This window comes from Caloenas nicobarica, chromosome 20, assembly GCF_036013445.1.
Source record: "Caloenas nicobarica isolate bCalNic1 chromosome 20, bCalNic1.hap1, whole genome shotgun sequence".
In the NCBI taxonomy this organism is placed as follows: domain Eukaryota; kingdom Metazoa; phylum Chordata; class Aves; order Columbiformes; family Columbidae; genus Caloenas; species Caloenas nicobarica.
The window spans coordinates 382,735-400,201 of NC_088264.1; positions in this window are offsets into that span (position 1 = coordinate 382,735).

Here is a 17,467-nt window from a genome sequence, read left to right on the forward strand (position 1 = left end):
AAGTCCTATTGAAGATTTCTGGGTCAAGATCGAAGTGGTTTTCTTCAAGGGGGATCTTACAGTAGACATCTGCTACTGACCTCCAAACCAACACAATAAGGCAGATGCAGCAATATTTGAGTCATTTAAGCAAGCATAGAGGCACCAGAACCTGGTTCTAATGGGTGACTTCAACAACCCTGACATTTGCTGGAAGAACAATACAGCCATCAGGTTCCTGGAATGTGTAGAGGATGGCTTCCTCACACAAATGTTAGATGTGACAACCAGGAAGAAGGCACTGCTGGACTAGCTTGTACAAACCAGCAAAACCTGCTTTGTAATAGCTTAGCAACAGCCTTGGCTGCAGTGATCAAAACATTGTGGAGTTTAAGATCCTGCTGAGAAGCAGAAGATTAGTATAATACTAAAACAAAGTTTTTAGATTTTAGAAGAGCAAACTTCAGCTCACTCAGAGCTCAAGTGAGAGGGATTCTGTGGGAAACTTCCATGGAGGATAAAGGAGCTAGTGCGTGCTAGGAGTTTTTCAAGAACACTTTCCTGGAAGCGCAAAACCAGTTCATTCCTTTAAAGGTAAGGGAAGCAGGGGAAGCAAGAGGCCACTTTGGCTTACTCGCGAGCGTCTGTATCTGCTTCAAAGCAAAAGAGAAGCATACCAGAGGTGGAATGATGAATACCCATTGATAACTACAAGGTCATTGTCAGAGCATGCAGAGATGCAGCTAGGAAAGCAAAAGCTCAACTCGAAATTGGCCAGAGATATCAAAAACTGCAAGAAAGTGTCCTTCAGGTACATAATCAAAAAGCAGAAACAGAAAGAAAATATTGGCCCACTGTTAAAAGCAGAGATGAAGTAGTCACCCACAATGCTGAAAAGCCAGAGGTTCTCAGCACTTTAGTTACCTCTGTCTTTACCAGCACTGTTGAACCCCAGGCCTTGAGAAAAAAAAAATACATGTTGATGCAAACATAGACCCCTCATCAGTAAAGGAAGAGTTGGTATGTGAACTATTACAGGAGCTTCATCCCTACAAATCAATGGTCTCTGACAATACCTACCTGAGAGTGTGAAGAGAGTTGGCTGACGTCATTGCAAGGCAACTCTCCTTAATCTTTGAGAAGACATGGAGACTGGGGGATGTCCCAGAAGACTGGGGGATGTCCCAGAAGACTGGAAGAAGGATAATGTCACCACCATCTACCAGAAGGGCTTAAAAGAGTATTCAGGAAATTGTAGGCCCATGGGAAAGTTATGGAACAAATCCACCTGAGGGCTGTCACAAGTCAGTTGAAGCCTGTGGCTGGGAAAAGCCAGCATGGATTCACAAACCTGATTGCCTTATACAACAAAGTAACCTGTTTGGTTGACGTGAGGCAAGCAGTGGATGTCGTCTACCTGGACTTCTCCAAGGCTTCTGAGACACTTTCCCATGGCCTTCTCCTAGGGAAACTGATGCACTACAGTCTAGACAAGTGATTTCTGTGGTGGCTGGGGCAGTGGCTGACAGGTGGTACCCAGAGGGTGCTGGTAAATGCCTCTTTTTCAAACTAGCGACTTGTCACAAGCGTGGTCCCCCTGGATCAATATTGTACCCAACACTGTTCAACATCTTCGCAAGCAATCTGGATGATGGAATCAAGTGTACCTTGATAAAGTTTCAAATTTCACACTTAGTCTTATTTTATTGTTTCATTTCCTCATTATTATATTTCTAAGAAGACAAATACATAAATGTCACGGTGTTTTGCTGTGTGCTGGACAGAAGTAAACTGACATGTCTTTTGTATTATGTGCAATGAGTCCAGAGATGTATCTGTCTTGTTCCACAGATGAGAAAAGACTAATAGAATCATAATACTGGACTTAACTTAAAATTCTACTTTCAGTCTTTCTCTTCGCATGCTGTCACAAGGCAGAATTTTGCAGGTCATTTTGTGTGATTTTATAAATTTAGAGATGTTCTGTTTTGTGCAATTCATTAGTTCTCTCTCAAATACTGTGTACAGCTATAAGTAATTCTTCATAACAGTAGAAAAATCACTTTAGTATTTCAAAATTATCTTGGCAGACACGTATATAAAGAGGATCACATTTGTTATCTGATTTGGTGTAATAGTTACACCTAAGTCTCACACTGAGAGAGGAAAAAAACTCAGCAGCGTAAATCTAACACCTCCAAGGGTGAAATGCTTTGGAAAATCCATATAGGTGAATTGATTTGGCAAATCCGTATGTGTGCTGCTATGAATACTGTTGAAATGGTTGACTTGTTATATTTTTTAGCAGACTAGAGTAGAGCTTTTCTATGAAGACTGTCTCTTTTATCTTTCAGATCAGAGATAAACTTCCTTTCTTACCCTATACCACTTTTAAGTCTGATTTCTTGTCCTGTGTTATGTGTTTGAAGAGACAGCAAAGGTGAATGGGAGAAATCATAGTGTTTTGTCCTCCGTTTCAGTTTATTTCTGAATTTCACCTCACGCATAGGTTTTCTATTGCTTTTATCACCGAGAAATTTTTTAAGCAGCCCAAGAGAAATATAGAAAGATGACTTGCAAGCTCTGGTAGCATCCCCTAAGTCTATGTGTCTTTTGATATATGAGAATAAAAAAATTAGGTACAGATGAAGTCAGAAAAAATAATCGTGAATATAATCACTGTGCATTGCAGTTCTGTAGAGGTATGGAAAAGACAGTCATTTCCCAAACAGTATAATCAAATATGAAGCAAGGTTCTTTTGCTCTCTGAAACAACAGAAGATTAAGACCTGGATAGATTATTTTCCTATTTACTTTTTAATGAAAAAAATATGACTGACATATTTTGACCAGTTTCTCTTCAGAGTTGTTTAAAGTTAATCTGGAAAGAATTGCTGCCAGTTGGTTACACCACTGAATTGCTAATTCAGAATTGCTAATTCTCACATCTTCCTGCATGATTTGCCTTATACTATGAAAGGTTCTTTTTCAGCCTCAGTATTATAACAGTCTTTATCATCATTTTCTGTTAGCTTTTAATTTCAGGCTGATACTGTGCCTAGTTCTATGGTTTCACAGTGATAATTCTCACAAAACTAGTTGGCATTGATTCCCTCAGTTTTCATTTCTGGGGCAGTTATTCCTCTTTCCCTGTATTTTCCTAGATATCAGTTGCCCTGCAAGAACTCCGAAAGTAGTTTACCTGCTCTCTCCAACTGTAACCTAGCAGCAATTATACTGAGAACAACAATGCAGTGAAATTCCTTCTTTGCATATTTCCAACCTTTTTTTTTAATATAGATTTTTTTTCTAATATTTTTCTAGGAAGTACTTCTGCATTTCCTATTATTGATATAGGGGATTTACTCAGGAAAGTGGAGCAGAGACACTTCTAAAGGCTCCACAAGATAAGGAGCAGAGATTGCTTTCACAAACTGTACTGGAAGGGTGGGAAATATGAGGTCTTTTATTGTATACAGTTTATGTATTCTCAAATTCTGACTTTTATTTAAAACTTTACTTTTAAAATGTAGTCCTCTTGACACTATTGCTATCATTATCACTTGCTAGATATGAACATTGAGAAGGACAATATCAGATTATTTAATTCTAAAAATAAAAAAGAAATTTTTTTTGGCAAAATAACTTTAAAAAGGCAAGAAAAGAAGTAACTTCAACAAAGATTAAAAAACGCTGAACAAACATTGTCAATGTTTTATAGAAAGTGTACTGTTGTTACTCAAATGAATCAGGTGATTTGACCAGAAGCAGTTTTAATTCATTGTCTTAAAAGGAAACCTTCATTTGGCCCAAACGAGCTACCTGATTCCCAGAGAAAATGTTGTTACAGACTAAGTTGCAGATTTTACCCTCACTTAGTGTTACTCTGAATAATGCCAGTGACACAAAGTACCTGTACAGCTCTGCTAAGGTTGTGTACCCCACTGCAAAGCAATGAGATTATGGTGGCATTCAGCCCATATGGTGCCTACAGTATCAGGCATTACTGCACTTTTTTTTATTCCCCATTCCACAACCTGAGTCGCATTATAATAAACCTCAGCAAGGTAAAACTTCCCTGTTAACCATTTATTTTCATCTTTTTCTTATTGGGCATTGGAAGTTCCCTAGCTAGTTGTAGTTTATGTCAGAAAACCCAGACCTACATTGTGAGACAGAAACATCGCCCTTTGAACTAACCTGTGATAGAAAACTAAGAGAGCACACGTGGATATGACAGTCCCAGAATATCTTGCATATCCCAGAAGACACCTGAGAATATATCTCAGAGTGTAATCTTGGATACGTAAACTCCATAGGTTTATGTATGAGAATGAATATTTTTCGATTTACAGCAGACTGCCAAAGGATGTTATTGGATCTTACCTAGAATCTCCAACAGGCACATCTAGAAAGAATATCAAGAGCTCCTGTAGAAATTCTGCTTCATGAGAGGATCTCCAATCATCAATAGAGATGCCACTATGTGGCCCAAACTACTCCGACATCTATGCATCCTTCCCACTAGAATGTTTTCTATAATGCCCTAATGTCTTTATTTCCTGATTTATTTGAAGAGCTCTAATTCTGGTACTATCCAGCATGGATACAGACATGTTTTGCATCAGCTTCCTGACTACTTCACATGTTCTTCATAACGTTATTCAATGCTGACTGTTCCAATCAGTCCTCTTAAAACACATTTCTTTTAGCTATAATTACACTTACTGCTCTCCTCAGAACTCTTTTCAAAGTACTGCATTGCTGTTCAACTGGTTTTTTTGTATTATCTCAGATGAAATCCACCAGTTCCATATAAGTTCAAAACAAGTAACACCAAAATACACTAGTCTTTTATTTCTTTGTTATAGACAGTTCCATCCTTTTGTTCATAGTAAAAATTTGATTATAACTAACATTTTAAAATATCTGTCAGGAGTGGTTCAGGTTTTGATGATACAGACTAAGGCAGAGATGGATTAGAAGATCTCTTAAGGTCCTTTCCAAATTATTAGATTTTATTAATTTCTCTATCAAGAGACATTTATCTTCAAGTGATAGTTGTGAAATCACTTATAATATCCAACACACATTGTAACCTTTTATTCTGTTTCATATGAATGTCAACATGTATTTTGTTCTTTTTAATTTGTAAGGAATTTCCTATGTGAAAAGAGAAAGAAGGATTTTTCTGAGTGTCTACAAGAAAAAATCACTGCACATTTTTCTTCCCTGAAAGCCTGCACTGGGGCAGACTGGCGTGGGACAGGATGGGAGACATAAAATAGAAACACATTCCTCAGTTCCAGCCTCACAAATGTTAAAGCACTTGTCATTAGTAAATAAGTGTCCAAAGAGATTGTGAAGTTTCCATCCTTGGAGATATTTAAAACCCCACTGGACATGGTCCTGGGCAATCTTCTTCTCTGAGCAATGGTTGGACTAGATGATCTCCAGAAGCACTCTCCAACCTCAGCTATCCTGTGTTTCTAAAAAACTGCACATATTTTTAGTGAACATACTCTGATAATTGTCCACCTGATAATGACTCCAGCATGGGGACCTCTACAGGCTGCAGGAGGACAATGTGTATCAACACAATTTTCCCTGCTCTAATGCCTAGAGCACGTCCAACCTCTCCTTCTTCACTGGCCCTAGTGTCTTCAGAGTTGTTTCACATATTCTCACTCCTCTCAGTTGCTGTTGCACAGCAGTTTTTATGTTTTCTTAAATATGTTATCACAGAAGTGCTACCATCGTGGCTGATTGGCTCAGCTTTCACCAGCAGTGGGTTCATCTTGGAGCAAGCTAGAACAGCCTCTATCAGACGTGGGCACAGTTTCCAGCATCTTTTCATAGAATCCACACTGCAGCCCCACCCCCTACTAAAACCTTGCCAGATGAACCCCATAGACTGGTGCAAGAGAGGATGCCATTAAGCATACTTAGCTGTTATAGATAACCACAAACTAAAGTAATTATTTCCTTATCTGATTGAAACCCTGCAAAATCCCAAACTCCAAGTGATGTAAATTTCCAACAAGATACTAATATTAATGTTGCAACATCTCATCATCATAAGTGAAAAAAGATTTTTTTGCAACTTACTCTTTCTGCATCATACAAGCAAAAGGACGGCAACAGCAAGATGTCAGGCAGAAGTATTACTGCGATAGAAAAGCAACAGAAAAAATATATTCTACAAAAAAGTAAGAATAACAAATTACAGAGCTGTATCAGAAGATGTAAATGAAAAGCAGTGTTTCAGTTTGAACCAAAACATGTTTGCTTGATTGTTCTGCTTCAGCTATCAAATCAGTTAAGTACTTGCGTACTGCTGAAGATCAAACAAACAAACAAACACTATGAAAATATTTATACTGCAAGAATTTTACAAAGACAAACCTTATTTATCTGAAGAACTTAAAAAAAAATAATTACAAAATGAAAAAGGCCCTTGGGACCAAATTTGACAGTATATACTAATAATTATCTGTATTTCCTAGAATGATTTTTAAAACTATCTCATCCAGAAAAGTACTGTGAAGCTGCATGGTACCGTTATTCTTCCTTCATGAGGAACAATTCCTAGGAACTAAAGAATATGTTTGAAAGGTAATAAACTCTTCATTAAAATCAAGCAAACGATATTTTGCATCCAATATCCAACTTATAAAGTACTATAGTACAATATTTATACTAAAGTGCAACTTTTGTGAAATTTTATTAAACAGTTTAAAATTCTGGTATACTAAAATGAAACAAAGTGCAAAACAGGGAACCAGCTGGACTTACGCCGAAAAAGAAGGTAGTATGTCATCTTCATTCCTAGATATTTTGGGTTGGGAAATTTAGGAATGTGCTTTGTCATGGCATGGAATTGAATAATAATGCATTATAACTGCTTGAAAAGTGATTTGGTTCCTTATCTGGATTTTCTAGTCCCTTCTCTAGATTCTCTAGAATCCTAATTTGAGAGATTTCTGTCTACAAGGATTTCTCCACACTTGGCCTGTATAATTTATTTATGTATGGTGATGGGAAAGGTATAAATGGGTTTTAAGCCTGGTCTATCATAATCCAGGGTGTGAGTCAAAACTCTAATATGAATAATATTTCATTTTTTTAAAAATCCATAATCTTCATGGACACAATGAATTGAAAAAAACCCACATTTTAATTAAGACCTTCTACTCCTAGTTCCACCCTTTAGAACCAGAAAAAAATTGAAGGACCTATTGTTTTCTCATTATACCTAGCAGACCCCAACAGGATCTGATCCTAAATGTCTTAAAAACTTGTTCTTTTTACTTGGCTTTACATCTTCCATTAATTTTAATCTTTAATTATTCTTAACTGTGTTTTGTTGTTGTTGTTTTTTTCTTTTTTATCTTTGTTTGCTTGTCTGTTAGAAACACTTTAGATGCCTGAAATGTGAACAGAATGTAGACAAAAGTCTATTTTAGGAACAGTTCTATATATCAGCTGAAATAAACTTTAAACATCCAAATATTGACACCAATGCAAGCAAGTCAGCAAATCCTGAAGTCACATGTATACATACAAGACTGTGTTAAAAAAATGAACAAATGTCCCAATTAAGCAAATAGACATTAGATATCTATATATTTGATTTGTTCGGTTTTGTAATTTGGCAGATGATACTTCACATGGAAACCTCATTAAGAATTGCCAGTAGTTCTATTCGGAAAGACTGATTTGTACAGAACATTTTGCCTTAATGAGGTTCCATGTGAGAATGAACTAAGATCTATCGAGGTGGTACATTTTAATTAATACCCCAAGAGTTTGTGTTCTTTTGTCTTACCATTATAATTTTTATCTTCTAGTTTGAATGATCAAGTAATGAATAAAGCATACGTTCCACTGGGGATGATGAAACCTGTCACCCGCTTTTCACTTCAAAATACATTTAAAGGGAATTACATAATTTAATTCTCTGTGATATAGTCCAGTGTTAAAAAGTAAAAAACTTATTTCATCCATACTGATATTCCATGTGCTAAATTTTTCACAATTATAAATATCTAGCTAGAAAAACATTCCCGAAAATATTAATATAATTTCACCGCTGCAGGACACATTGAGAGCATGACCATCTATTATGTAATTGTGTAAGCTAGAACAAAGTTTGACATTATCTAGACATTTTGGAATAATTGATTAGAACCACTTTATTCAAGACACGTATAGAATTATATGCCCCTAGCTGCTTTCATAGGAAGGGAGACCTCAGAAACTTAGCACTCTCATCGTCCCATAAATAACTTCCCAACACAACAGAAAGAAATGTTTATGATTATATTATCTTATTGTCATTAATCAGGGACAGAAGATTTGAAAATATCAAGATATTCCATGAAGTTATTTTGATTTACTGAAGTTTATGTTCAAAAGCCTGCAAAAAAATCTTTGATGTCACAAAAATTAAGTAAAAACACTGATTTTTAATTTTCAATGAAAAATAATATTGATGTTTTCTGGTTTTTTTACTCTAAAAATTTAAACACAATCCCTCACAAAATATCAAATATGAAACGGAATTTTTCATGGGGTCAAATTTTTTTTAGGTATGTTTCATTTTACCTATTTTATCTTAGATTTTTTGCATTGTAATAAATAAATTACGCATACGATTTGAACAGAACTTTTAACACTGACCAGAATCTCTTAATTTCAATTAATTAGTTTTTGGTAAAGTTAGGGAGCCAGCACTGCACTTTCTCAAGTTCATGGAAAAAGGACCTGCACTTATTTATAGTGTTTTTACATTGGGAATTTACCTTTTCACTTCTAAGCATCAAATCCACAATATGACTTCAGCTCTGAAGTTGAATTAAAACAAAAGTACTTACGTGTGTGATCAGATCTGCTAGTGCCCCAGCAGATATGAGAGTTTCAGTGCTTGCCTAAAAACTCTTGGACTGCGATAACTTAAACACAGCAATTTATACTCTCTAGGTACTGCTAAAGGGAATCCAAAGGTCAAAGTCAGACTTCTGGATCTCCATATTGTCTCTTCTCTGTCTCTCAGAAGAAATTGAACTCAAAAATTCATATTTGTTTTAGTTTACAATCTTTTATACAGAGGACAACGTGCGCCATTCCATTTACTTGAGGGGACCATTACAAAGCATAATATCTCCAAACCTTTCTTAAGAAGAGACAAATTCCTTTTGGTTTACTGATGGAAAGACCTGTAATGTGTGTTTGGTGTTTGCTCCCAAATTTCATTAGATTGTGGTATACTTAATCAATGGTGCATATAGGTCACAGGTAATACTGGATTCACCAAATCTGTTTTGACTTTGTATATATAGACAGATATCTCACTAAAATAATTTTTGAGCTATTCAGAAGATTTCCTGGAATTCACTTTAGAATGAAAGTAAAATTGCATTAGGGTGAATATAAATAGGAAAAAAAGAAAATAATTATTTAAATAGAGATAATCCATATGGTAAAATTTAATAGGAAATAAGTTGTCATCAACATTTATAAATATTTTTTAATGCAGATACTGGGTTTTTTAGCATTTCTTTAGTTCAAGGACTTCCCAAGAGTCATCTGCTTCAGTAAAGCCATTTACTACATAATTTATTTCAAAATATTCTGTAGGAGGGGTATACTTCTGTGTCGAATTCTTTAACATGCCTTAAGAATCTACCATGACACTAAGGTCTATTTTATCTTATGAGGCTTTTCCAGGGAGTATTTTCTGCATAGATGTGAAAGCTAAAAATGATAGCAAATGAGGTGAAATGAACAATCCCAAGATGCTTAGGAAAAAAAAAAAACCAACAAAACTACAACCACTTCAGTATTTTGCAGGAGCCTTCCCTTTCACTCACATAAAAATGGAAAACAAGCAAAAGAAGTTCTGATCATTTAATTGCATTGATTCTGTTATTGCAAAACCTAATTTTCAAGGAAACTATTTTCTCCAGTGCTCAGTTGCAGTTTTCCTAGGCACCACCATTTATAAAATGCTTCAAGATGGCAGAATTCAGAATGAAAATACAGGGTGTTTCAAAAGATGGACCCAATTTCAAAGCAGAAACACTTTCAAAGTGGGTCCATCCTTTTGAAACACCCTGTACAATAAATGATAGCATTGTAAAGTATTAGCAGGAAGAACAGATTAAAACTTTCAGCTTGAAAAAGCAGCTGGTGAGGTAACAGAAACTCAGATATTCCACATGTTCACCTCTAATTAATTTTTTTCATCCTGTGATAAAAAGAGTAATTTATATCCTCAGTAGGAATACATCCTGATAACTCATATGGCTAAAATCTCCACATCTACATACACAAATTCATCATGACTCTGGATTCTACTTCAGAAATACACTTTTCACCAACTTCATTGGAGACAATGGTTCTTTGGGTAGTAGTCACCAGACAGCTGTGAGGGCATGAACATTTTCATGCAAGGTTTTGCCATTTCTGCCTTTTTAAGGTTATTGTTTGCCTCAGGTTCCATACCTTTTCTTTATCTTTCAAGAGTGATCGGTCCTCTTTGACCTCCGCTTATGTTCCTCCAGCATATTTTATTCTCAACATGATCAAGCTTGCCTTTAACATTGTTTTTCAATAACAAATACAACTACAAGTAAAATACTTAGATCAACATTTTAGAAATTATTTTTTATAAACCTTTAAGAAAAATTAATTTATAGTCATTTCATTTACAAATTCATACTTCAGTTATCCACTATAATAGATGTGCGCAGTAGAGTGAAAACATAATACAACACATACAGATTAAGATATATGAATGTATTTATTATATCCAACTTTGGAAAGCCTTGTTGGCAAATTCTGTGAACAGAGAGTATTAACCAGCAGCAGCTGAAACTGCCAAGCAGAATGTGAGAGTAATCTTTATGGTGTCCCTGGGTAAGGGATGTAGCTCTGTGTCAGGAGTTGGGGACATGGGTAATCCCATTCATAGTAAGTTTTCAGCCAAGTGTCTAAACACAACATGCTGAGCATGGAATAAATAAATAGCAAGAAATAGCCTCCACAAGAGGGAATTCAAAACCCATCAAAGAAAAAGATGGGACAACCATGGCAAGAAGGAATAATGTCTGGGAAGCTTGTGGGAGTCCACACTGAAGGTGTCTCTGGAGAAATAGCAAAATACAGGTCCCCTGAGTCCAAGGAATGCAATGAATGCAGAGAAATATAGAACATGCAGAAAAGTGATTTTAGATTTCTCAGACCTCCCTTGCAAGAATTCTTACCTTTCACACCTCCTTGTTCTCTTTTACCTTCAGTTTTTCTATTCCGTATACCCACCATCATGCTCCCTGTTGAATGACGTTAGTGGCAATGCTTTTGACTCCATTAGGTTACAGAATGGGATCATGCTCTCCTTGCTTGCTGTCCCCTGACTTGCCACCTAAGGAGAAGGTATACACAGCTTCCACACAGGACTTCTCATACCTTATAAGTATGGATTTGGTCTCCAGGGGCTGCAGACTGCCCTGGGTGGTGGGACACTGTCAGCTGCCCCATGCTGCTCACAGCTTGTTGCTGCTGACTCTGAAGCAGATGTAAACACCCTACTGTGTGTCAAAATCACAACCAGTCACAGGAATACCTGGTGTCTCTGCTCAGATGTTTTAAGAGTGGCAGCCACTGGAGGGAGGAGACATGGAAGAGAGAAGTAAGGAGGCATGGGGAGACACATGGAACTGGACTTTTTGGGGACATGGCTGGAGATGTGCTCTCGGAGGGAGTTATTGCATATCAAGGCAGGCACAACTCTGAGGGACTGCAGCTGTGGATGACCTATCATGCCTCAAGGACTGCAGCCATGGGACCTATGCTGAAGCAAAGGAAACAAGCAAGAACTATGGATCAGTGTAGGAAAATGAGTAAGAAACAAGGTGTGGCAGAAAAAAAAAATCATTACACACTGATTCCAACTGCCTGCACCACTTTTTGCCTCGCCAAAGTAACCAGGACATGCAGCAAAACCACAGAAAGTTGAGGCAAGAAAGGGGGCAGGAAAGCTGTTTGACTGAATTCAGGGAGAAGGGAAGCCAAGATGTTTCCGTAAGTGCTTCTTTAATTGTTTATGTCTTTTTTTTTTCCCATTCTTTTTCTTCTTCACCTCTTTATATCTACATTTTTTCGCAATTCTCAGCTCCAGCGCCTGCAGCACTTTTCCTCCCCCTCCTTCTTCTCTCTCATGTTGATGCTCACAGGGCTGTTTCTCACACTTTTTCTTCCTTGCTCCTAACTACCTGTGCAGCATTTGCAGTTTAGAATAGATCTGTTTGCTAATTTTTCTTCTAGATATAACTTTTTAGATGCTTCTCATACTACTTGAAACACATCACAAGTCCTTTCATGTAATTCTTACTCACTTTTTTACCCAAACATATGCTGTTCTGGTCTGACCCCGTTCAACCAGAGAATAGTAATGATTTGCCAGTAGAGTATTTCAGACTACTAGGATTTCACTAACGAGAGCTCATTTCACAAACACAGTGGAAAGGAATGAGAGAAAGATTGAGACTGTCAAAAGGAATTTCTGAACTCTAATTAGGATAATCTGGCTTTATAAAAACCACCAGCATAGGTTCAATATTTTCAAATACCATAATCAAATTAGTAAGGAAAACAAAATTTCATTAAGAACCTTAAACGTAAAATAACTACTGAAAATGAACAAAGAAGTTGTCTACTAATGCATCTTAGTATGTCAGAGGATTCTAAATCAGTGTTCAAAATATCTTGTCTGCATTGCTTCAAGTACAACAAAATTTTAAAATTTAATTTAAAGTATATGAAAGAAAAATGTTAGATCAAAAATTTTGAAGTATATTTTAACTTGTATTTTAAAGTTGGTGCTAATTGTCTTTTTTTAATGTGAACTATGCTCTTTTTTCTCACACTTACTCTTTAAAATAATATTAAAAGCTGCATCTATACTAACACACTGTTTTGTACAGGATCCTAATTTTCTAATGACACATTTATCTATATTATTTCATACCAAAGCTGTGATCGAGGTTGTTTTCTTAATGAGGGGTATGGTACTTGAAGCAGCAAGAAGTTCTTAATCCACTTGTACCCAAGTCAGGCTACAAGGACACATGGAGAGGTGCTAATAGTGTCACTCATCGAGAAGAATGCACCAGACACTCTCCTCACTTGTCCTATTTAACATGTCTTCCTACTTTCCTTTCTGCTAAACTTCAATTCCAATCTGCTTCAGAGCTGTGAAAGTCACAGGACTGACCCTGGACCCTTCCCTCCCAGGTTCAGTGACACTGATCAACAACTACTGTGCCATCATGTTCACACATCTCAGAGAAACCTTTCTGAAACACAGTCTAAATGGAAATAATCTAGTCTGCAGTTTCCCATACAAATTTGCATAATTTCGCCTTGGATATAGATCACTTGGACATGAGGGCTGAGACAACAATGTAGTATTTTGTGCTTCTGGACCCTACCAAGGAGAAACATAATTACTTTTGTCACCCTTGGTACTTTTCATGTGGCAAAAATAGCTCTCGGTGGTCCAAACCCTATTCTAGCTCTGGATGAAGGCATGAAACAATAGTTTGAATGGCAAAGAGATACGTATGGAGGAACTCAGAAATATTATGGAACTCATATATATATATATATAACAGACTTTTGTAGGTGCCTGCTTCATCTCAGACTCCTGGAACAAGAGTTTCAAGAAAAGAATCATTAGGTCTTGCAGTGGAGGTTTAGGAAACTCTCCTGTCCAAAATTCCCCTCCCATTGTCCCAGTTTCTGTGGTTCATCTTCCTGTTCATTGCACTGGCATGGTCACAGGCCATCTGCACAGAAAAGAAGTTAGGATTGGGTACATTACAGAGGTGCAACAGGATGCTCTAGGGTAGGATACTTCAGGCTATCCGACAACATGGACATCACACAAAAATTATTCAAGGCATCTGTCAATATTTTCTTTACCTTGAAATATCAGACAAATCCTCTGATGGTTGCGCACTACTACAAACTAGTCAGTAACAGGAATACTAACTTCTTTATCATAAATATTACTTTTACTCAGAAGATAGCACAGTGTGATTTAAATAGTCTCAGCGGAGGTTTAATATTGTTCATAAGACAACAGTAGGAAGTCTCAGATAAGGTATGCACACTGAAAAATATATTGTTAAGATCGTAATAGCAGCTAATGAACCAGAGAAAATGAATTACTTCAGAAACTTCTGAGATAAATTATGTCCCATTCTGTTTCCAGATCCATAAACCCTGAGCAGTTTCCAATTGTGTGCCATTTTCTCAATTCAAACAATTTAACATTACTCTATGACTGCAACCAAAACAACACCAGATCAAAATCTGATCCATACCATTCCCCAGATCATACCCTGAAGTAAATCCTTTTTATATGATGTTAGCCCAAATCTTTATTTTAATTCAAAAATATTATTAAAATGTAGTGAACATCGAATTGTCATTTCTAATAAATCACAATTATACCAATTACGTTGTCATTATTAAAATAACTGCGATCTTCTGTTGAAGTTACATTATATTGAGCACTCAGAAACCTAAGCCTTACATAACATGAATAATGACAGTATTACTAATAATGATATATTGAATATTAATCAACTAGGTGAATTCAAAACTTAGAAAAACTAATAGGAAAGTACCTAAATTAATTCCGTTGTACATTGTCAAATTAAAAATGGACATGAAAAAAACCCTACCATTAACAGTGTGGTAATATAAACTGATGGACCCTGTAAAATTGTTTGGTCAAGCATGTGATCGAACCAAAACTCATTTGCAAAAGCAGAGCATTTTGTAAAGTATGAAAAGGCTTAATTTGTTTTCAGATAACTTTTCAAGTGTTGCTTGTGTCCCTCATTTGAGTCTGCTTATCAGATTCTTTTCCAATCAAGAACATGCAAATAATAATTCATTGTTATTTAATGCTACACTTATGTAGTGTCTTCTGGCACTGTGGAGCTAAGATGTGAGCAAAAGGGCATTCGGAAGAGCTGGGACACTTGCTGTCTCCAAGCAGTGGTACTGCTGTGACTCCTGAATGGAGCAGATCTTGATATATTAATTGCTTCAAATTGGCTTATAATATTGACAGTAGTTGTAGCTGAACAACCACTGAAAGCTGTACCTGCTTAGTGCTCTAATTTTGTCCTTCCACTAAATCATTTCACTCTCCTTATTGTTTTTGTATTCTTTGCAGTGTTATTTTTTGTATTGCATAAATTTCTTTCAATGTCTTAGCTTCCTTTTGATGGAGTCTTCCGGGAATCATGTATTTAGGTGGCAACTGTTAACCAAATCTTAAAATGGTATCGAAATGAGACTGTTCCTCAAAAGAGTCCTTCAGCAGAAGGGTTTATTAATTCCATTATGTTCTTGATAGCTATTTTTCTTAATAATCTTTTAGCTACTATATTAAGCATCAATCGTGTTGACAAGATTAAATTACTAAAAGGACCTATTACTGTAATAAACAACTTCAGAGAAAATGAAAGATGGTCAGCTCATTACAGGTACATCAAATTAACAACTCTGCTTAGCCAGGACTCTGTAAAATTTGTTAGCTTATGAACACAATTAATCACATTTGAATATTTGCTCTGATGAAGAGCTGTGTACTGAACCACTTAGACTGGCATGCAGGTAGTTGTATGAGTAATCCAACATCATTATTTTTGGTAATAACTACTCACAGTTCAGAATAAATGGCTAATAATCAGTCTTTAAGCTAAATGGCTAATAATCAGTCTTTAAACTAATAAACTAGGACAGATTTCTAAACTGTAAGGATGTCTTCATCTAAGCTGAAGTGTCCATGGGGACCTGTATGAACTAACTACAAACATGTACCAGGGTCCCACAGCAGTGAATCCATGAGGGTGCGTTGAATAACAAATCTATACGGATTTGTTACCTCAGCATGCAAGATTTCAAATGGTCTTGAAAGAGCTCCTGCCGGACACCGTTACTATGCTCTTTATAATGCTCTTACACCCAAGCGGATGGCTGGTCAGACACACAGTATCTGCTACTTACAAGCAGGGACATGGTTGTCATATTCACAAGTGGGTATAAGTCTCATCAGCATGATTCTGCTCTCAACTGTCTCAATACAGTTCTGGAGATATTCCTGTATAGCTGCACTGCATCTATTATAAGCTCGCATCAAAAGAACTGAGATCAGAATCCTCATTCATTAATCACAACTCCACCATAACTAAATCTCTGACAAGATTAGGAAAATTGTTAAATTCTTAAATATATCTACTTCTTATAATCATTATTTCTGTGCAAGTTTTTTGCAACTATTTTAAGGAGTTGAAGGCATTTGAAAAGAGCAAGAAAAATTTGTCTGCGTGACTTGTTCGCAGACAATATATTACATTTCAGACAGTTCAGCAGATGCTTTGGCTGATCATTTTATAATGTATCTGTTACTAGCAACTCATTAGGAACCAAGCTTTAGTTAAATGGTGCTATCGGTGTTAATAGTCTGTGGAGCAATAACCATGAGAGTGAGCAGGTGATGATTACAACACTTAGCATTTCAAGAGAATGGAAGTATAGCTACTGCAATCATAATAAAAAAATATTTCTTAAGAAATGTTCTGTTAATTACAGTTCAAAAATAAGCATCTGGTTGAAGTTACCTGTATGTAGCTGTAAGAGCCTACTATTAGAGGAAAATAATCTAAAGAAACCTTAACCATGACATAAAATATGCTGAGCCCAGAGCAGCTTTCAAATCCGCGTTTGCAACAAGTTATCAACTGGATGGAAAGGAAAATCACAGAATCATTTCAGTTGGAAGAGAGCCTCAGGACAATCGAGTCCAAACACAACCTAACCCTAGCACTAACCCATGTTCCTAAGAACCTTATCTAAATGCCTTTTGAACACCTCGAGGGATGTGGACTCCACCACTGCCCTGGGCAGCCTGTTCCAATGCCTGACAACCCTTTCTATGAAGAATTTTTTTCCTAATATCCAATCTAAACCTCCCCTGGCGCAATTTGAGGCCACTTCCTGTTGTCCTATCACTTGCTACTTGGGAGAAGAGACCAACATCCTCCATGCTACAACCTCCTTTCAGGTGCTTGCAGAGAGCGAGAAGGTCTCCCCTCAACCTCCTGTTCTCCAGGCTAAACTGCCTCAGCTCCCTCAGCTGCTCCCATCACACTTGTGCTCCAGCCCCTCACCAGCTTCGTCGCCTCCTCTGCACTCACTCTAGTCCCTCAATGTCCTTTTTATGATGAGGGGCCCAAAACTAACTCCAGGATTCAAGGTGGGGCATCAGTGCTGAGTACAATGGCACAATCACTTCTCTAGTCCTGCTGGACACACTATTGCTGATATAACTGCTATTGTTTTTGAAACATCACAGACAAAAAAAAAGTTTGTTACAGACTTTTTCTGAGATGAAGGCCAAGAAGCA